Source organism: Doryrhamphus excisus, linkage group LG18 (assembly GCF_037039965.1).
Source record: "Doryrhamphus excisus strain RoL-2023G ecotype Guam linkage group LG18, RoL_Dexc_Guam_v1.1, whole genome shotgun sequence".
Classification (NCBI taxonomy): Eukaryota; Metazoa; Chordata; class Actinopteri; order Syngnathiformes; family Syngnathidae; genus Doryrhamphus; species Doryrhamphus excisus.
This window is the reverse complement of record NC_136374.1, coordinates 11,239,254-11,261,518: the sequence shown is the minus strand read 5'-3', so window position 1 is coordinate 11,261,518 and position 22,265 is coordinate 11,239,254. Positions and strand designations below refer to the sequence as shown.

Sequence of the window (22,265 nt, the reverse complement as noted above, 5' to 3'; positions counted from 1 at the left end):
TAAAAACAAAGCTCTGTTTTACTTAGTATGGTATCTGTAATAAGCCCTTCACTAAATCAATGTGAAATTAAAGAGGAACTGTACCTTTTTAAATATTGCCCATCCTCCACAATCCTTATGTTCCTTTTTTCTGTGCATCCTAGCATGAGAAAAACAAGTTAATATGAGCTAGTTAATAATGTACATCATGGGAAATACATATTTTGACGGTAAAGCCCTAAAAGAAACCCTTCAAAAACCCAAAAGTGTTTGGCTAAAACGACGCCTCGTGAGCCGTTCATGTCAGCGTCACTCACAGATGGAAGACCGGATATCTAGTTCTCACTTTCGCTACAAAGACTCAAGAAGATGCTCAATTGTTGTCAGCGGTTTTCACCTGAGGACTGGAGCACACATCTTTTTGCTGGAACACACAGCCATCCCAAGGAGAGAGAATATTGTTCTCCAAGTGTTGCCGCTGTATCTATGCTGCTGTTATTGACTGAAGTGGTGTAAGCTCCTGGGCTTTTATGTGGTTTTATGTTGTTTTGTTTTTGTGTTTTTTTTTTTTAAACGCACTTTGTTAGACTAATTTGCTTTTCCTAAGCAAATACTCAAGCATGTACTTAAAATAAGCAATGTACTTGTTTCATCTGTTTCACCTAGCAAGTGAAATGTTCATGTTTTGTTTCTAGATTATATTGCTTATTTTAAATATATGCCAGATTTTTAGTTTATATTACTTAGAATAAGCAAATTGGTCAAACACAATAAAAAAATACCTTGCTAGTTAAAAAGTTAGTACAGTAATCTGTCATTAATTAGTTAATTAGTTCCAAACCCGATCGCAATACAGTAAGTGCATTTAAGTGCAAGTAGGACTCCTTCTAAATACATTTTTAACATTACCATAGGCCTGTAGACATTAAATAACACTCATATTGATACCTTTACACTTGTATTACCCGATATAGTAGACAGATACAAAATAAGCCATTTAAGACATAAATAAGACCTGGCTTGAACACAATAAATGTGTTCCGGACCTGTGGAGGACAGGACGTGACGTTATTGTGCCCGTTTTGAGATCATTCAAACCTGCCTTTTGTTCCCGCGGTCAAGTCTGATGCCTGTGTGCCCCAACAAACAGGACTAAACTCTTTGTAAATGTGGCGCCCTCACAAGCTCCACAGAACCATCGGTGCCTCCGACAAAGTGTGTCCGACAATGAGTGCTCCTCCTCGAGCAGGCAAGGTGGATGCAGCACCCTAATGGGTCGGTTCTCCTGAGCTCCAAAGAACCAGCAGTGCTTCTGACAATGTGTTTCCGACAATGAGTGCTCTACCTCGGGCAAGGCAGATGCAGCAACCTGATGTCTGGCTTCTCCTGAGCTCAACAGTCTACGTTGCCACTCTTTGTGTTCATACACGGTAAGTTAGAGGTTTCCAAACAGTAGCTCATAGGTCAGGGGTCAACAACCTTTAACCTGAAAAGAGCCTCCTCTTTCAAATGGTCACAAAACATGACACACCTTATAAACCATATAAAATATGTTTCAAATTACACTAGTTACAACAAGAGAATCCAATTAAGAGAAGTGCAGAGGCCTAATTCATTCTAATTCATTAGAAATCATTTAAAGACTGAACTGTGGAGCTTTTTGGAGTCGTTAAAAGAAAATGTAGCCAACTTTAACATAAATCGAGCGTTCAGAGCCATCCCTAGCTACTTTCACGGCTCACTTACAAATGCACAAACCTCATTATTTGAAATTTTGGCATTGTTAAACACGAGAATACAATATTCTAACAGCATTTATAGGTCAGAAAAGTGGAAAAAGCATAATAACGTCCCCCATAAAAAAAAAACGTATATATACCTGGGAGTGCATCTGGATAAATAATAAATATAATAAATAATAATAATAAACTGGACCGGACTGCCAACAATCAATCAGTCTGTCCGTCCATCCATCCATCCATCCATGCATGCATCTTAAACTGTATATCAAAATTGTGACCGCAATGATGGATTTAAACAGATGATTATAGACAGACAGATACAGATAGATCAAATACGTTCTTCAAAGATTAATCTCAGTCAAGCCCAAACTAATCATATTTCTTTGACCTGTTGCTGAACTTTAACCAGCAACACAGAATTGAAATCTGCATCCGACAACCAACAAGTCACAGATAGAATTGCAGAATCTAACATACAAGCCTACAGACTACAGAGCTGCCTTAAACTGACAGCCATTTTTTTTCCCCCCATTTGACATTTTCTTCATCTGCACTTGTATGGAAGCCAATTTAGAATCATTCCACCCTTGGTCAGCCGTGCTGCAGAAGGATTCCCTTGTGCAGGAAGTGGCGGTCTCTTGGCAGCGCTCATCCCTCCTTTCACTCCCCGTGCTGGTAAGCTGGTGTAAAATTGGACCCTTTGAATCTTCTCCACAGCGGCTTCCTCATCCCGAGTGAATGCCACGCACACTCCAAATCTCCCCTTAGTTTGTGTAATATGCTAAACATAAGAACACATAACTTCTGTTTGTTTGAACACACCAACAATTCTCCCAGCGTTGTGGCCTGTGCCAGCCTTATGGATTATGGGACATATGGAGGCACAGGCATGAACGAATGTACGCTCATACATAAAGCAGCAGGCTCATAAACAGACGTGTGACAAATTAGTGGAATTAGCATGCAAGGTAAAGAGTTAGGCTACTGCTGATTGCCGCAACAACATTAATACACCTTAGCTTCTTTTGGAACACTATTTTTCCAATGTTTCATGATTAGCTACACTTCATTAGGTACAGATATTCCCTGTCTTAGCCATTCTAATGTTAAAACCCCCCAAATCACAAATTATTCAAATTTCCAACAAATCGTCCCTAAGGAACATAGTGTTCAGTTAATTAATCAGTTCCAGCGTCAACTGTTATCACTAGAAATCCATGTCAGTCACCACAGTTACCCTTTTGTAGTGGCATCATACACACAGAACAATAAGAATAATGCAGATTGCAGAAATATGCATATATTACGTGCTAACTATGGATCTGCGTGATCGATCGATAGCGCTGCGCCCGAGATGGATCCATCGTTGCGCTGACGATATAATGACAATCGTTGATCTGCTAATTGCATACAATGAGAGGGTTAGGGTTAGGTTAGGTTTAGGGTTAGGGGTCACACCCCCCCCGCCGACAACGGTAACAAAGTGAACTGCTTTTCAATTAATCAAAGATTTGAAATTTGCATGCATCGACTTCTTGTTGATTCTTGTAAGTAACTACGTTCAACGCCGCCATCTGTTGGCATCTAAACAAACTACACACATTCATCTCGGGCGCAGTAATATACCACATATATACACCGCACAAATCGATCGATTTCTGCGCTAACAATGGATCCATCTCGGGCGCAGTGCTATCGATCGATCGCGCAGATCCATTGTTAGCGCGTAACACGTATTTTTTAGTTGAACTTCAAATATTGGGAAACACTGAATATGATGTGTTTCAAAATTAATATCTCTCCGGCCAGCTATGTAACTTGATTACTATAATTGTGCATTAAAAAAATGTTTAAATTTTTCAATAAAAACAAGATATTCACAAACATCAGTCTTAACTTTGCAAAGCAATACTAGACCATGTTGGGTTTTTTTTCTGATATACTACTAACCACTAACTGTTTTTTTTTTTGCTCGTATTGATTTGATCCATGTGGGTAAAAGATAAATGGTCTTTCACTTGTATTCACTTGTATACCTGCAAGGCGCTCAAAGCGCTTTGACACTGTTAGAACATTTACTTGTCTGACCTGAATTCTTTGGTGTCTTTGTTCATATTGTTACATAAAATGACTCATCTTATTCAGAAGCACAATGTTCCATCAGTTTAGGTGGTGATTGAACAATAACATGATGTTACACAATGCCATTACTTTTTGGATTGTCGATGCGTGGCATCCTTTAATTCTCATACGACACACACTGTAAATATTGACATAGTTTTATTTAAGCCCACGCTTAAAAAAACTAGACCAACTGTGGGTATTTGAGATTTGTGAAAGCCTCTCAAAAGCCTCCAAACAAGACATCCATGCAGACATCATGTGTGTGTGTGTGTGTGTGTGTGTATACATTTTTTAATTCTCCATTTGAAGTGAAGTTAATCCAAATCGTTACTTGTTCAACCTCAGTGGGGACACAAGTGCTTCTCTCATCCAAAAATGTTTTAATATGAGCATATTTTTAAATTATAATGCTGTAAAAAATGCACTTACACTTCCTGTAAATATTTAATGATTTATTTAAGTTTGACCTTTAAATGGGATGGTTTGCTCACAACATCATCAGCATATTTATAGGGCCAGCAAATCTAAATGTTTTCTTTTAAAAGATGAGACAACTGTCATCTGCACAGCAAGTTGCCACACACAGGTCAAAGCCATTGTTGCTATTGCTCAACTTTTTGTAATTAAGGCTTGTGTGTGTGTGTTTGTACGGCCTTGAGTATGTTGTGTGTTGTAAGGTTGGTTTTGATCAGTGCTGGAGGATTTAGCTCATGTAATGCCTCATCCTGGCCGTGTACCAGTGACATGCTCGTGACCAGACGCTCAACTCTCTGCGAGATTTTAGGATGTTTACTTTAGTTTTAGTGTCAATACTATTACTTCCGTTGTTCGATGTTTGGTGTTTGTATGAGCCTGTACAGATTTGCATTGTCGCTATGATGTGTACCATTTACGTTTATGTTGTCTAATTGTGAATTCTTACCCTCTTCAGAATTTAACGTTGTACTGCATCATACTGTATCACAGATTATTTATTGTCATACCAACGACACATTTGAAAAGTCAGCATTTATAATGTCAGTCAAATGTTTTGAAAATTTGTTAAAATGCAAGCGGTGACAAAATACATGTCACAAATGTCAATTCCAAGTTTACAAAGTGAAAGATGAAATTGCATTCTAATGGTATAATATTATATATTATTTTTATCATGTTTTTTTTTCTCAGAATAAAAAAATATATTATTTTTATTATATTATTTTATTATTATTTTGAAACTCTAGGCTACTGATAAAATGACATTTTTTGTCATTGTAATATGACGTTATTGTTAATTATCGTTAATTATTTTTCCTCCTAACTTATTCGCATATTTACACATTTTTTTTAACCTGACCACTCACTTAGAAGCATTTATACATATTTTATGTAGTTTTTTTGTGCAAGAGGCACAGAAAAGGTGATGATGCAACTCCACAATAGACTACAGCACATTTTGCACAGGTTTAAGCTGAAAAAAACAGCCACAAGGTAGCAAAAGTGCATCACACGCATGCATGTGTATGCGCACAATTCAGTTGCAAATGTGAGAATTGTAAATACGGATTATATTGGTGAAAAAAATGGTTGTTTTCATGTAAAACAACATTTCTTGTGTCGTTTATGTTGTGGCATCGACATTTTGGCAAAACTCTTGGCATTGGCATCTATGTATATGTGCCCTGTGATTGGCTAGCGACCAGTCCGGGGTATACCCCACATCTCGCCCGAAGACAGCTGGGATAGGCTCCAGCTCCATATCATATCCATATCATTGAAAACATGACTTTGCTTTAATCACGCAGGTACTGCCAATACAATCAAACCACTTGCTAACTACTATTTTCTTGCAAAATATTATAAACAATATACTCCATACATTAAAGTACACATTATACTGTATTAAGCTGCTGTGTGATTACTTGGGGCATTATACAGAATCAGCATAATTGACCACTGGGAACAAAAGCATGCCACACTTATATATGAAACATATATAGCGTCAATAAACAAAACATAATAAATATTCAATGAGAAAAGTTGATGCAGCCCTCCCTATTTTTAATGACTTGTATGTATTCATTCCATACAGTATAATACGCTCACTGGGAAGAGAAGCATTTCATCACCTTCATCGAGAGCAGACCTTATCAACATAACAAGTTCAGTGGTTATAGCTAATCCCTGCAAGACTCTTCTATTTTTGTTGCGTGATATGAGCGACACCCACATTATATACGGATATATCAAATTATAGCGTGCGGCACATTCAATTAAATCTGATGGCAGATGGTGTAAATATATTCAAACACACTTAATCTCTATGATTGGATCTCCCCCAGTTTGATATTAACCGTGGTATCCGGGGGACCTGACACAGGACGAGCCTTATTAAGACTTGGGGAGACCTGATACTGATGAGTCAGGGCTTTTTGGGGATGTGGGGTAATCCGGAGGAATTGAAGTAGACACACGCATACACACAAACACTCTCAGGAAGGCAAAGCTCAGTAGTAAAGAGTACATGGACGGCTTTTGTGTAAACATAGTTAAATATATTGATTACTATTTAGGGATGACATTATTTTTTTTTTATTTATCGTTTTATTTCTTCTTCTTAATTTATTTCAGACATGCATACTATGTTTCTCACATATACACTTACAATACACTTACAATATCTATTTATATACTTACACATACACACACACACACACATATATACATAAATCCTATCCCTTCTCCACGCCAGAGCAGTTACCAAAAAAGTGATTTTTTTTTCCACACATACGTATAATCACAGAATCTTACATAAGACAAAACAACAAAAGAAGAGTGGGAACATTGGACACCCCAACAAAACCCCAGCACATTGCCAAAGCACAATTTAAATTTGTTTGTTCAAAAAACATTTATTTTAGATTAATCTCCCGAACACCACTAATGCACTTTAAATATGGGAACTACAAATATTTTACAACCATGTTAATTGTAAGTGTGGTAGGAACACAAATACTGACAAATACTATTTCAAATGACCAATCACAAGGGTTAGTTCAGGTGAGTCACGTGACAGATGCGTGTCATGCATATTTTTTTTTTTTTCAAACATTAACTGTCACACAATTATAAAAAGAAGTTAACCATCCTAAAGTGTTTCTTAACACGTGCACAATGCAGCCCTTGTAGCTACGGACGTTCAACTCCATTGTTGTCTTTTCTGAACGAGAAATCTTGTCACCCCGACCAAAAGGTAAAGTACTGAGAGGACTTTAAGTACTGTCTCAACGTCAATGATGAATGCCTAAAAAGAAATTAAGCACACTAAAAGTACCCTGTGTGTCTCAGCATCACATTATCTCCAGTTGGCATGGTACCAGTTTTAACCCCTAAGCTTTAGACGGCTTCAGATGCATCGTTTAGCATAAAATTTTGGTTGAATTCTGAATTGTGTGATCTGAATGGCATTGGAAATGTTGAACAGCGGATTTATTTGACCTATGAAGCTAAATATACCTCAATGGTTAATGGCTATTATACAAAAACAATCCCTACAGTAAATAGAACTTTGTATAAAAATATAGATAACAAACAAGAATTTAAAAATAATATTAAAAATATATATTTTAAATAAAAATTCTTTTAATTTAAACTCTAGGCTACTGCTAAAATGACATTATTTTTCATTGTAAAATTACATTATTTTTATTGTAAAATTACGTTATTCTTGTAAATTATTTTTCCTCGCAACTTATTCACTACTAAAGACATATGTTTGTTTGTTTTTTACCCGACCACTCACTTAGAAGTATTTATACATATTTTATGTAGTTTTTTTGTGCGAGAGAAACAAAAAGGTGATGATGAAACTCCACAATAGACTGCGCACAATTATGTCGCAAATGTGAAAATTGTAAATACTGATTATATTGGTGAAAAATTTGTTGGCATGGTACCAGTTTTAACCCTTAAGCTTTAGACGACTTATGCATCGTTTAGCATAAAATATTGGTTGAATTCTGAATTGTGTGATCTTAATGGCATTGGACATGTTGAACTGCGGATTTATTTGACCTATGAGGCTAAATATACCTCAGTGGTTAATGGCTATTATACAAAAACAGTCCCTATAAAGTTCAAAGTTCAAGGAAGTTTGGTGAAGAATCAGCGGTGCGTTCAAGGTCAGAGGGTGTGTCCAGTAAAGCAGCTTGTATTTTCCCATTTTGCTCTCCAGAAGATGGATGGGATTATCTTATCTTGGCTTGTGACATCGGAACAAAGTCAGCCGTGTGCTGGTCAAGCAGAACTTCCGACCCGCCAGCCAGGATTACACAAATAAAAGACTCACCATGGCTCAGCCTGATGACCTAAGCGCCATGCTCCAAAGACGAATCCTCAGTCCTTCTCCGCCTCCTCCTCCACCTCCTCCTCCGTCGTCTCTCGCTTCTGCAAAGTCAAAAAGAGACCCCAGAGGGAAGTTTATTGTTTTTCCTGCTTTTAAATGAATACATTCCCCTGTTAGGTTCCTAATGGAGGGGTTAGTGGACACGTGGGGAAGAGAGATGCGAGCTTTGGCAATTTGCTAATGGAACATGGAGAAAAATGGTGCCTGTGAAAGAGGTGGTGGTGGGAAGAAAAATAAAATAAAATACAAAATGATAACCTTGCTCTGTGTGGAGAGAACCAGACTGAGGTAGGAGTAGGAGTAGGATCACGGGATAGAAGAAGAAGAAGAGGAGGTACTATACTTTTAATTACTTGTGCTGCACCTGCAAACCCTCAAACTTACAATGTCAGGCCGTTGAACTCAGGTAATTACCGTCATGCTCAACTTTGTCCCCATCATGACGTCATTATATACATTTACAAAAAAAAAAAACTTGTGAATCCAGATTACAAACCACAGAGTCTGTCAGCAAGATGAAGCTTTAGGATTTAGCCTGCTTAATTCAGCGGAACATTATTTACAATCCCTCTCTCTCTCTCTACCGGAATGGAGGTCATGTACTGTAAAAGCAGGACAGATGTAGAGTTGCGTAGTGCCAGCGCTAACGTACAGAAGTCACAGCATGAGGCCATCAAACGCAAACACATTTGTGTTGGTACAAGCAATGTTTGATTCTTCTATTCCTAAACTCTTACACACAAAATTGTGAACATTTGTGTAATCATTCACCCCTACTGTTGGACGTACTAAGTTTGACACCAGTAAGTGAGATTGACTTGAAATTTCTCAAACAGCTCTCACTGTAACTTGAAGGTGTTTAGCCAAATCACCATGTTTTTTACACATATGCTTGTCAGTAGTAGTGTTACTCAATATGGTGATAGATTGCAATATTTTATCTCCTGATAAATTATAGATTTGTGTCCGCTGACTTTCGAATTACATACAGGAGAGGCGGGAAAGTCATGATGGGGAAAACTAACGTTCGACCGATACATCGGCCGGCCAATATATCAGGCCGATATTTGCGTTGTTTACATGAATCGGTGTCGCATCACACTGCGGAGGAGCAGTCATCACATCGACACTAGATAAAACTTAAATGAAATGTTTTGCACATGGTTGAATAATTACTCCTTTTAAAATTGATAAAAATGTTTAAATGTGTGTTTAAGAAAGCTGAATCCTACTGTGTTCAGTGTTTACATTTCAATAAATATTTGTCTAAACTTGAGACCTGTAATATTTGTTATCATTGTCATTTTTTCATATAAATTGAGGAAGCAAAAGCAGTATCGGCCACAAATATCTGCCCAAGCAAAATCGGCCATCGGCTAAGGTTCATGGAAAAAAATCGGCATTGGCCGAAAAAAAAAAAACATATCGGTCGATCCCTAGAAAGATGCACTGGCACCCTACCGGTCAAAAGTGTGGATACATTTCTGGTTTTACAGTACTGATAATGGAAAAAGGCCCTATGATGTGACAACTGAGAAAATTGCCAATAAAAATGGAATATACTGTTAAATTCTAAATTCTAATATCTATCTCACTTAGCAATAGTTTCCACATTTCAACACACCACAACAGGCTTTCATCCTTCAAAATAAGAGCTGATTTTAATGCACATGAAACACCCGGCCTTCAAAATAAGAGTGGTGCACATAACGTCAAATTAACTAATTTGTGTACAGGAATGTTAAAATAAAAGTGTCTGTGAAGAAGACACATTTGTAGAGAGAAATGCTGCACTAAAATATTTTTGCTGTTAAGACAGATTGGGGTTCTAATTTTGTGGTGCAGCGTGGCGGAGCGTGGCGCAGCCCACACAGTAGTAATTTGGTCCAGTGCACCACTGTGCTCAGCCAATTTGGTAGACTGGACTGCGCCGAGATGGCCGTGGTGCAGTGGCAATTTCGTGGCAAAACAGCACGCCAAAGGTGCGGAAAAAGCTCGGTAGCTACGACCTGGTCTATTCGGGGCGCACTCGAAGCGCAGCCTGCATAAAGGTAAATTGGCTGACAGGCGCACAGTGCAGGCACGTCACCAAAACCTCACAGGAGGAAGTTTCAGAGTGTCTCGCACATTTCACTGGAAAAAGCAATGACAGCAACCACTATGTATTTTTTTTTATTAATTACCCCATCACATCTGAGACATCAAGTATAATGGGAACTCAACTTGATGGCAGCTGAAAGTGTGATGCCAACCCGGGCCGAGTCTACACTGGGGTGGTTGGGGACAACACCCCCTTAAATAAATGGCTTGTCACCCCAAATCAACATTTTAGAAGTGAAAACTCTGCCAGAAAAAAAAGCACAAGAGAGCTCCACTCATCGTATGTATCGCATGTAAACCAGGTATAGCGTACAACCAGTTCATAAATTATTGAGCATTTGTCTTCCAATTATACGTAAAACATAGAGAATATCGGTATTGCATATATGCTAGCATGTCTTTGAGAAACCATATTATGTTTATTAGAAATCAGAACACCCCATGGGTGGGTGAGTATGTTGCCAAATAGCAGCCAAAATATTAACAATTAGCACTACGCCAAGTTTCACAGATATCAGCATTGGCAAGCAAAAATGATTAGCATCAATATTACTATTTCAGGAACAATTCAGCCAGTAAAAAAAAAAACCTTTAATTTAATAAAAATACAATAATAATTCACAGTTTCACTTTCCTAATATTAATATATTACAGATTTCCTTTTTAAAGTTCATTTTACTTTTTGAGAATTATTCTTATCAGAGAATTGCTGTACCTGACAGAACTTTGTAGTTTTTCCATTTAAAAAAAATCACTAAAACTTCTTACATAAAAACTAAGCAGTTTTATGTTTTGCATTTTGTTCCCTTACTGCACCAAAAAAAAAAAAAGAACCATAACTTTAAAGGGTTTTTTAAGTGTGTACCGTCACACCCCTCGCTGTCACATATTAAATAGTCTCTTTCAAAAGGTAAACTGACAGGAAGCGAGTCTCTGGGATTTTTTAATATGTTACCTCCTAAGACATAAAAAGAGAAAAAATATCTTCCATATCTTTCATCTTTATTTGCCTTTAGGTGTTTCCTTTAGTTGAATTAATCATTTGGGTGCCTCTGGAGAGCACAACATGACCTTCTAGGAATTCCATACAGTCTTATTTCTTCATACAGGGGGGCTCTAAGGGACTTTTGCACCAATTCCCAGCAGGCAGGCATAGCTTTATTTATACAGAGCGCTAACACACAGTGTAAATCTTATAACAATATCTTTGGAGCATTATAGTCCAAATCTTATCTGTTCAATCACAGCATTAACTTCATGTCTGCACCTGACTTGGGGCCGCAGAGCCTGGATAAGGTCCTGCAGAGATGGAGATATGATATTTGGTGCGCGAATCCGACACACTCAAGCTCCGCTTCCCAAGAGAGTGGTGGCGAATCCCAGTGTATGTTTTGAGTATTAACAGATCAGCGGCGAGCAGCAACCACCCTGGTTTAGAAGTCTTTCCGGAGGTAGAGCTTCACAAGGCGGCTGCAGAAGAGGATAAACGCACAGCAATCCCCCAGGCCAAGCGCCTCCTCGGCCCCCTCTTTGCTCCCTCCCTTATCCCTACTTCCCTTCCGTCCCTCATTATTTCTATCCAGCCTCTACCCCCCCTCCCTCAGCATCCTTTCTGTCCTATCTGTCCCCTCCTTCCCTCCAGCCCTTGGTATAATTCTCATTTCTGTGCCGTCTTATCCTACTCTCCTCCCACTTCATGTCCATCCTTTAGTCCTCACATCTTATTTATTTAATTTTTTCCCCCAGACTTCAGTAATGAACAAGGCTCGCGGCCCATCTTCTCAAAGCTGGAGTGTAAGCAAAACGATGGTTGATGCATCGTAACCCCACTTCAACACTGAGCTGCATATCGGGAAAGCGAAGGTCACAGGTCCGTTATGTAACCGATTTTACTACTTGAAAAATGATGGAGGAAAGAAACAGTGGCATGCCTGTTCCTGCTTCTGTCGAGTGCAGGCGTGTCTTTGTTTGCTCGCTTATTTCTTTTTTTTCCTCTTTTAAATCATCCAACTTTGTCCCCAAGTCTTGGAGATAATTTAAGCCATTTTCTTTTAAGTGAACCAATACTTTTTTTTAAATTGTTCAAACATATCTGACAAGCCAGCGACTACAACTCTCTCGACATGCCCAGAAGGGTAATCCGAACAAAGTGTTCTCGTGAAAGCTGTCTGATATATTGGCAAGAAATTTGTGCACTACAGACTCTCATAATAGACTTGGTGCACCCGAAATAAAGCTACCTAAAAGATTTTTCCCACTGTCGGAGCCAACTGTGACTGTTTATAACAAACAATGAGAACACCATCATCATGAAGTCAGAACAAAGTGGCAGACAGACAGAAAAACTATGTCAAGGTCAAAAATGCCCTGGTGCTTGGAGATGGCGCCATGTCTAACATACATATAAAAATAACAGCTATACAAGTGCCACGGTCTCTGACGTCATAAAACTGTTACCTCAGGAACTGGCAAAACACCAAGGGCTGAAACATCTGATTGCCCATGTAGGTGCAAGTAGATGTCAGAAAGCAACCGTCTTAAAAAAAAGACTTGAATGATCTATTTGAGAAACTTGACCAATTTTCATCAGTGGACCCAAACATCAACAGGAGGATAAAGAAATTCAGCCGGCTGCTTCAGCTAAACACATGGATGTCCAAAGACATTTTTCCCAATTTTAGGTCCTTCAACCTTATATATTATAAATTTATCACTTTCCTCCGGCATTGTGCCTGCAGCTTCCATGACTGCGGTAATTTGACCTATACTCCAAAAAAAAAAAAACTTTGACCCTGAGAATAATTATAGGCCGGTGTCTAACCACCCATTTATTTTAAAAAATCATTGGAAAAATTGTAGCTCAACAACTTAATGATCACATGGCCTCAAGTAATTTACTTGAACCTCTTCAGTCTGCTTTTAAAGTGAACCACTTGCAAAAGTGACAAACAATAGCCTTCTTCTTCATGAAACCAATATTATTATTACTATATCCCAGATACTTTCAAACGCATATTGGTGTTACTGGTCCGGCACTTTCTTAGCTTGGGTCTTGTCTCAGGGATCGGACGCATTGTGTAATTTATGATAATGTGACTTCTGAGTACTTTCAGTGTTCCACAAGGATCAGTGCTTAGCCCTCTTCTGTTCATAATTTAAATGGTGTACATATTACTGTACATTACTTATTATTATTGACCTCCGCTCACAACATGCCGGTCTTCTGACAATACTGAGTATGTGGACTCTAGAGCGTTTTATTCAGTAACGGCCTACCCCCTGATATTAGAGCTGCTACCTCAGTAGAAATGTTCAAGTAATATTTGAGCCCAATGTGTTTGATACTTCCCAACGAGGCTTTACACCCCATCACAGTGCAGTGATCAAAGATCTGTATAAAAGTGTGGCCATGAATGGCGAATCACGAATGTGCGGGGAATATTTGAGTTATGTCACATATTCTGTCATGAGGCCGCCAACCATGTCCTTGTTTGCTTCAAAAACTGAATAAATTGGAGGACTGTGTTTTGTCATTAAGGTTATGCTGAATACTATGTATGCTCTTTTATATTTACTGTATATTTTACAATTGCCTGTCTATACCATTTTCATACCCCCTATTTCATTCATTAATTCGTTCATTTTCTACCGCTTATCCTCGCGAGGGTCGCGGGGGTGCTGGAGCCTATCCCAGCTGTCTTCGGGCGAGAGGCGGGGTACACCCTGGACTGGTCGCCAGCCAATCACAGGGCACATAAAGACAAACAACCATTCACACTCACATTCATACCTATGGACAATTTGGAGTCGCCAATTAACCTAGCATGTTTTTGGAATGTGGAAACATGAAAACTCCACACAGAGATGGGCGAGGGTGGGATTGAACTCGGGTCTCATAGCTGTGAGGTCTGCGCACTAACCACTCAACCACCGTGCAGCCTTACTCCCTATTGATACTGTTTAATTAGATAACACTGTGGAGGGAAGAAGACGTTATTTTGATACCCTGCTTGTCCTTGATACGGTGAATTGACAATAAAGACTATTGAATCTTTTAAAGCAGCGTTCTTCCATGTCTTTTTTAACAAGGGCCAAATTGTTCCAAGCTTGCCAATCCTTGCCCTTGAATATGTATGAAATATTGTGCATTTATTAATTATAATTGACTAGTAAAATTGAGCCAGTGTTATTGCTGCTAATTCTTTCATTATAGGATGCTGTTGCTGTTAATAACACGTTCTGAGTATATTACCATATATAGTTGCTCTGCCGGGATAGGCCGCCTTTTGGGGATGGCTGCTCTGCTGTATGTCCCTATGTAACAAAACACAACACAGTATCTAATGAAGACTTCAGAATGATTTTGTTTGTAGATGAGATGCTAATTCCGGAAATAGACATTATTTACTGTCAATCCCCTAGAGGAGGAAGAAGAAGAGGAGGAGGAAGAGGAGACGTGCATACAATTCCAAACATGCTGACAAACTACTAAAGTTTCAATAATGCATTGATATTTTTTCTATAAATAAAGAGTGACTTCATAACAAAGACGAAAAAATGCTTCTGGTAAGCAAACAAAATAGCTTAAAATGTGCTCATTACTGAGGGTAAATATTTCTATGCCATTCATGCAACGAAACAAAGGAAGAGGAGGGGAAAGAATGGCAAATGCTAAAAATGTGTGAAGACAGAACGTTGTGGCCCCTGGCATTTTTTTTTTCTTCTCGAGACAGAGAGAGCATTTAAATAAATTGGCACACAAATAAGACAGGCAAAACATGTTGCCATTTAAGCAGACAGAATGACAGACATACTGAAAGGCAGATCAGGGAGGGGCGAAGCAGGCTGACTCCAAATTAAGCTGATCAGAGCTCACTGTGACTTAATCTAGTTATGTGGATAAAGGATTTCCCCCTGGCTAAAAACACGGCAAGTTGTGAGTCACTGCAAGCGTGTGTGTGTGTGTTTGTGTGCATGTTTAGATACTGCAACTGCTTCGCAAAGTGCACTGTTCAAACATGAGCCTCGAAAGTCAAAATATAGTACTATGTGTATTGGTTGCGTTACCATACAAACTCTCCGTTCTCACTTTTGACCTCATGTATTACACTTACCCAGGCGGAAGAAAAGGTAGTTCCCACCACCTGCATGCATATCATTTCAATAACAGTTATTTTTTTTATGATATAAATCCCCTTAAATGACTGAAGTATCAAAGTATCAATATTTTGATTTGAGAATTTGACAGCATTAAGATATAGTATCTGAGGTATCATTATTTTGGTATTCATCTGGACATCACTATAATTAAGGCTTACACACCATTGTTTTTTAAATAGTTTGTCTTTGTTTCAAACATACTTGCTTGAAAAAGATCTTGCTGCTAATTGCATAAGAATGTCACTGTGTTAAGTTAGCCATGTTAAGTTAGCTTAAAGCTAATCGCTAGTATTTTGGCTTATGTGTTTTTGCTACTTTGGGGACATATTTGCGTTAACATACAGTATATTACATCTTTATATTCATTTAAATAAAAAAAATCATTTTAAAATCGTTTTAAAATTGTTTAAAAGAGTGGTATGCTACAAAAAACAGCAAGCACTATTATGCAGTAAAAACGCAGCAGAAGTCACAGAGCTACATGAACTAGCTTGCACGTGGGCGGCGCCATCTTGAAACATGAGACCTTGATGCTTGTTTTTTTATTTTGTGCTTAACAAAAATTGTTTTTTTTTTGTTTGTTTTTTTAATATTGATATATTGCCCAGCCCTAATCATCAAACAAATGCTCCATGACTTTTATTTTTACAACCTGCGACATGGCAAAAATGGCGGCCATTTTTTTACAACCAATCTTGGTAAAAAATGTCCACACTTTTTTAAAGGTGAATCACTCTTAATATACAATGCAGGCTGTTTTGTAGATCTACTTGGAATTTTGTTTGAATTACTTAATACACTCAAATACAGGACACCCCAATTGACTGATGGTATTAGTTAGACCAATTGGAGTGTATGGAGCCTTTAGGTTATTTTAGGGGCAAACAAACAGTGTTACAGATGTAGTACAACATGGATGTAGAACGTCTGTAGGTTGGTTGGTATTGTGAGATTTTGTATTTTGCTCACTCAAACTTTTTGTGAGACAAAGTGATTATCAACACCACAAGGTAGTAAAATATGGTAATTTTGACGCTGGAAGAAAATTACCTGCGTCTTTGTTTTGGATATTGTGTGTTTTTATGAGAAAAAATCGACTATAGATGATGCATTCGGGGCCCCAACCATGTGCTCTAATATATTTTAAGACCCCCTTCAGGAGCTTTTACAGCTCCCGCAGGTGCTGTGGCAGTGCGTGGGCGAGGTGCGAGTCAAACGTGAGCTCAGTTGTGAATAAATAAAAATCACACTGGAAGCTTTTGTGCCTCTCACACCAGTGACACTTAAAACAGTAATTTGACGGCAAAACAAATAAGCTTTTCCTTCATCACGCTCAGCCAACAAAGCTCACAACAAAAAGAAAGCGTTCCCAACCGGTGCCTATTATTCATTTCCTCTTGAGGAATGTAAAAGACGGATAGAATCTAAAGTCAAGCAGCTGTGTATATAATCACGTGCCTATCAAAGAGAATGAAGAGGTGAAGAAGCCCTGAGAGTTAAGTTTGAAATGCGAGCATATACCGCCAAATTCTTTCTGAGCTCCAGCATCCATGCATGTGATGAAAAAGCATTATTTAATTCAGAGAAAAGGAATGGCAAAGTGGAGACAATTTCCATTGCCTTTCTATGTGCGCACAAGGCTGAGAAATAAAACTTGATTGTATGCTTGCAAGGGTATGGCTTTGCCTTCAACATAATGCATCCATTCATTTATTCATTCATTTTCTATCGCTCATCCTCATGAGGGTCGCGGGGGTGCTGAAGTCTATCCCTGTCCCTATCTTTGAGCCTGGTTGCCAGCCAATCACAGGGCACATATAGACAAACAACCATTCACACTCACATTCATACCTATGGACAATTTGGAGTCGCCAATTAACCTAGCATGTTTTTGGAATGTGGGAGGAAGCCGGATTACCCGGAGAAAACCCACGCATGCACGGGGAGAACTCTGTGGAATCGCACTCGGGTCTCCTAGCTGTGTGGCCTGCAACAATTTATGCAGCTTTTGTGTACATAATTAAATAAAAACTATGCTTTACTGATTGACATTGCTGTTTAGAGCTGTAGGAATTCATTGATTATCTAATTTTTTTTTTAATCTAGATATCCTCTAATGTGAATGTTGTAATTTTCTTTACGAAAACAAGATTGATGGACATTTTTGTCTTTTCTCATATGCTGTGGACCAAACAACTAACTGTTTGTGTTTGGGTCATATTGATTTACCGGTCACTCGATTAATCAAAACAACCAGTTTGAGGTTAATTGCCCAAGAAAATAATTGTCCCTTGCAGCCCTTTTGTTGATGCATTATAACGACACATAAAAAGTCAAAGTACCCTAAAAATTAAGAAGGCTGGGGGGTACAACTAGGAAAGGGGTCACCAATTCACGGCTCAAAAGCTGCATCTGGTTCTTCAGCCTCTTTGTTCTGGCTCCCTTAGCAATGCTCATGCCCTGAATGGGGAAAATACGCATATTTGTAATTATGTTTTAAAAATCTGACTTTCTGTGAGACCCTGAATGCATCCTGGCTGAGTTCTGACTAGTGATTGGATGAAAGGAGCATTGAAGTTTTTAATTCTACATGGACAGATGCCTTTGTCTTCCTGCTTCTCTCATTAAAACTTTCAAAAGTTTATAAGATATTGTTTTAAATTATTTTTTATAAATTTTTTATATATATTTTTCTATTTTCCTTTAGTGAGCATGGGAGTAAAATGGCTCTTTTGATAAAAAAGCTATCCGACCCCTGAGCTATGGCAAACATAATGCTCAACATGGGATGTAGAAAACCGGAATGTGTACAAAAAGGATAATAATACCAGGAAACTGGGAAGCAGCTAATAGAAATGCAGTGGAATGCATCAAACACGCAGGTTCAAGGAAAACTAATCTACTGAAACCTCAGCTGAATTAAATAGACCACAATTAGCTCCCTCTAACCTGAGTCAAGCCGAAGCGTTCATTCTAAACAGAAAACAGACATAAGAAAATTCAAGCACAAACCGGAAACATTGTCAGAAACTGAGAAAACCAAAAAATACATGTGGAATTTTAAGGGCTGCACGGTAATTAGAGTGAAAATTAATGGGCCGACATGAGTAACTATGATGTCATACCAATTATGTCATATCAAGAGTCTTGAACCAGTCATGATGTGCTATATATATCACTATACATGGACAGTTACTATGATAAACATAATGTCATTGTATGGTCATATCACCTTGTACTTCGGTACGGGACAAAAAATTCAAAAGTACCAGATGGAGGGGTAGGATTTAATAAGCTTTGCTTCTTCCTACTTCTTTTGGACATGTGGAACTGGGAACTGATTATGTGATGTATTCAATTGTAATCTGATGCATGTTCAAATAAAATAAAACCATTACCATATTAACAACTCCAACAGCTTGCATAACCAATAATTTTTTAAAAACACTCCAATTCTGCAAGATCACCCGTACTGTTCTGGTGTGCAAATTAAGCACTACTTTGTCCTGCCTGTGATGCTAACAGCTTCCATAACTTCCCCTGGGCTCACTCATAAACAAACATTGACTGTTGGTCATCTCTTATTTATCTCCTTTGAACTATTGTACTTTGATACCGCAAAATTCCCTCCCTATCTGAAAGCCAATCAAAACCGTGGGAGACTCGTAATTTGCTCTGGATGTAAACGAATTGCTATAGCTAGCAAGCTAAAAACAAAAACAAACGTATTCAAGAGCCAAACTGCACGTTGAGTACTACAAATGTGTACACGTTGACAGGTCTGCAGAGACATTGGAAATACTCCCTGCCTCTACACGTGCCACCTGACAGTCCATGAATACGTCTCTCAAAGTGAGTGCACACAATATCCCCCATTGTATGATCCACATATATGGATATATGACACATAGTATATACCATATAGAAGAATTCCACATGAAAGTAATCATTTTCTATTATGGAGCAGTAATTCTACTGACTGTCCAAGTGAAGACAGACAAGAAGCTGACAGTCGAGTTTAGCATTCAGCTTAATATTAGTTTAACCTCTGTGGCCCATGAGGATTTGGTGTGAGGACATGTCCCCGCCGAGCACAATGATGTGTGTGATGCGTTCAGACACATATGAGGCTGCATGACGCCTTAAAGTGACGCTAAGGCGGTGACATTTGGGCAAACAGACATTTCTGTGACAGCATTTCGTTGGCACTGAATTGACCTTTTGCTGAACAACACCCCCTCAAAAAATACTGGCCATTAAAAGAGAACAGGATCTGATCGGAACTTGATGAATGTGTAAAATGTATGTATTGGGGCACCTGTAGAACTAACATATGTTATGGTTTGTTTCATTTCCAAAAACACTGAAATACAAAGGAGGATTACAAACGTAAACCATACTGTATAGCATGCAGGCAGGAATTACAAATACGATATTATATTAATCTGTCCAAGGGCCATGTTAGTTCGGAAAGGTTGACGTAACTATGGCTCTTAATTAAGGCAGTTCATGTGTTAACGAAAATTATTTAACATAATAGAAGACCGGGCGGCACGGTGGACGAGTGGTTAGCGCGCAGATCTCACAGCTAGGAGACCAGGGTTCAATTCCACCTTCGGCCATCTCTGTGTGAAGATTGCATGTTCTCCCTGTGCATGCGTGGGTTTTACTCCAGTTTCCTCCCACATTCCAAAAAACATGCTAGGTTGATTGGCGACTCCAAATTGTCCATAGGTATGAATGTGAGTGTGAATGGTTGTTTGTCTATATGTGCCTTGTGATTGGCTGGCGACCAGCCCAGGGTGTACCCCGCCTCTTTTTTCCTGGTGTGGGTCTCTGTGTTGGATTGTTGAATCTTTCCACGTCACTGGTGTGTGTGTGTGTGTGGGAGTGACAGGAAGAAAACCTCTGACTTAATTGGGCAAAAAAAATTCTTTGGCACAACTTGTTGGTTTGCATGTGTCGATCTCGAGAAACCCCATCTTTCAAACGTTTTTTTGACAGGGAAAAAAAAAAATACTGTCTTATATTGGAGTAATCATCATTATGTGAGATGTGGTCCTGGTGGAACGATGTTCTGTGGATGTTCAGTGCTGATGAGAAAGCAACAATGGTTACAAAAAAAAAAAATCTTGAAAGCTTCTGCCGAAACAGGAAAGACGCTCCGGAAAAGTGCTTCCCCTTTGATCACCTCAACATCTTCTATTCCTCCCTGCTGTCTGTCCAAGTGCTGAAAATTACAGACGGTCGAGAAAGGCGGCCACAAAATGCTTTGTGAAAATAGAGGAATGACAGTGGGGGTGGAGGGAGGGGGGACGTGGCGGGGGCCGGAGGGCTAAAACTACTCTGCCATCCTAATGCTCTTCCCATTGACTTTATTGATTTCCCATTCTGCCTACAAACCCTCATAGTGGCCTGCCTTGGTCCTCGTCAGCAAAGTCAGTTTAAATAGGGACAGGGTACCACACACACACACAAACCACCACTCAAATAGCACTAGTGACCTGGAGTCTCAAGTCTGTCAGCATCAAGCGCCACTTCACTTCCTCTTCCTGCTTTGCCCTCCAAGTGACTAACTCCAACAAATCGCACTCACAGTAATGAATGGCTGTCGATCACTAACTAGCAGCAATACCTTAGGCGCGTCCTCTATGTGCCTCTTTATAGGGCAAGAAACAATATTTGGTAGGTGAAAGTATATCAAAATGTTTACAGTTTCCACCCTCGGCCATCTCTGTGTGGAGTTTACATGTTCTCCTCGTGCATGCATGGGTTTTCTCCGGGTACTCCGGTTTCCTCCCACATTCCAAAAACATGCTAGGTTAATTGGCGACTCCAAATTGTCCATAGGTATGAATGTGAGTGTGAATGGTTGTTTGTCTATATGTGCCCTGTGATTGGCGGGCGACCAGTCCAGGCTGTACCCCGCCTCCAGCATGCCCGCGACTCTGGTGAGGATAAGTGGTAGAAAATGAATGAATGAATGTTTACAGTCAGTACACCATTTGATCAGCCAAGGACGGCATTTATAATATGGAAAAAAAGGCAGCATCAGTCAAAAGTATCGCCATAATTTTCAATACTGAATAATTCAAAACCGTCCCTAAAGCTTTAACTCTGATTTTCGGCATGTTAAAAGGTAAAATCAATTTTTGCAGTGCTCACAGTACAGGGTTTGTGTGTGTGTGTGGGGGGGGGGCTGATTTGTGTTCTATTAATGTTCTCTCTAAAAACATGGCAGATTTTAAACCACTTCTAGACACATTTTAAGCAAGAGGAGACAAGAAGGGCAACAAAAACAAGAAAAAACACTCGTACACTAGTTTCATACCTGACTGCTGCGCCCCGCCCCGCTTTTAGCCTTGTTTTAGCTCTAAATGAATGTTTTGATATTGTATGTTAATGCATCTTTTACTCTGTTTGTACTCAACTTTATTTTTATTTCTTTTTCACTACTATAAAGTGTCTTTGAGTACTCTGAAAATCACTATACAAATAAAATGTATTATTATTACACAGGAGTACGATTCTGCAGCAATAGGTAACAAGTCACAAAAATGATATTTGTTATTATTAAACCAACTAAAAACCCACCTGTTTAAATCTGTTTTTAAAGTCTAACTTTTTATGCCCCGCCCCGCTTTTTCTCATGTTTTAACTGTGTGTTAACGAATGAATGTTGTATTTTAATGTATTTTTTACTCTGTTTACTTGCTTTTATTCAACTCCTTTCTTCTGTAAAGTGTCTTTGAGTATTTTGAAAAGCGCTATACAAA

At 38.8% G+C, this 22,265-nt stretch overlaps 1 protein-coding gene across 7 annotated transcripts in view; it reads right to left on the bottom strand.

Moving 5' to 3' along the window:
* The window catches only part of cdh22 (cadherin 22), a 175,050-nt gene that overhangs the window by 113,460 nt on the left and 39,325 nt on the right, over nucleotides 1–22,265 (bottom strand). For all 7 annotated transcript variants that reach the window (XM_058055931.2, XM_078798336.1, XM_078798338.1 and 4 more), the window contains one exon: nucleotides 8,173–8,270. The gene's annotated coding sequence lies outside the window, so the exon portion shown is untranslated. The remainder of the gene's footprint in view (nucleotides 1–8,172; nucleotides 8,271–22,265) is intronic.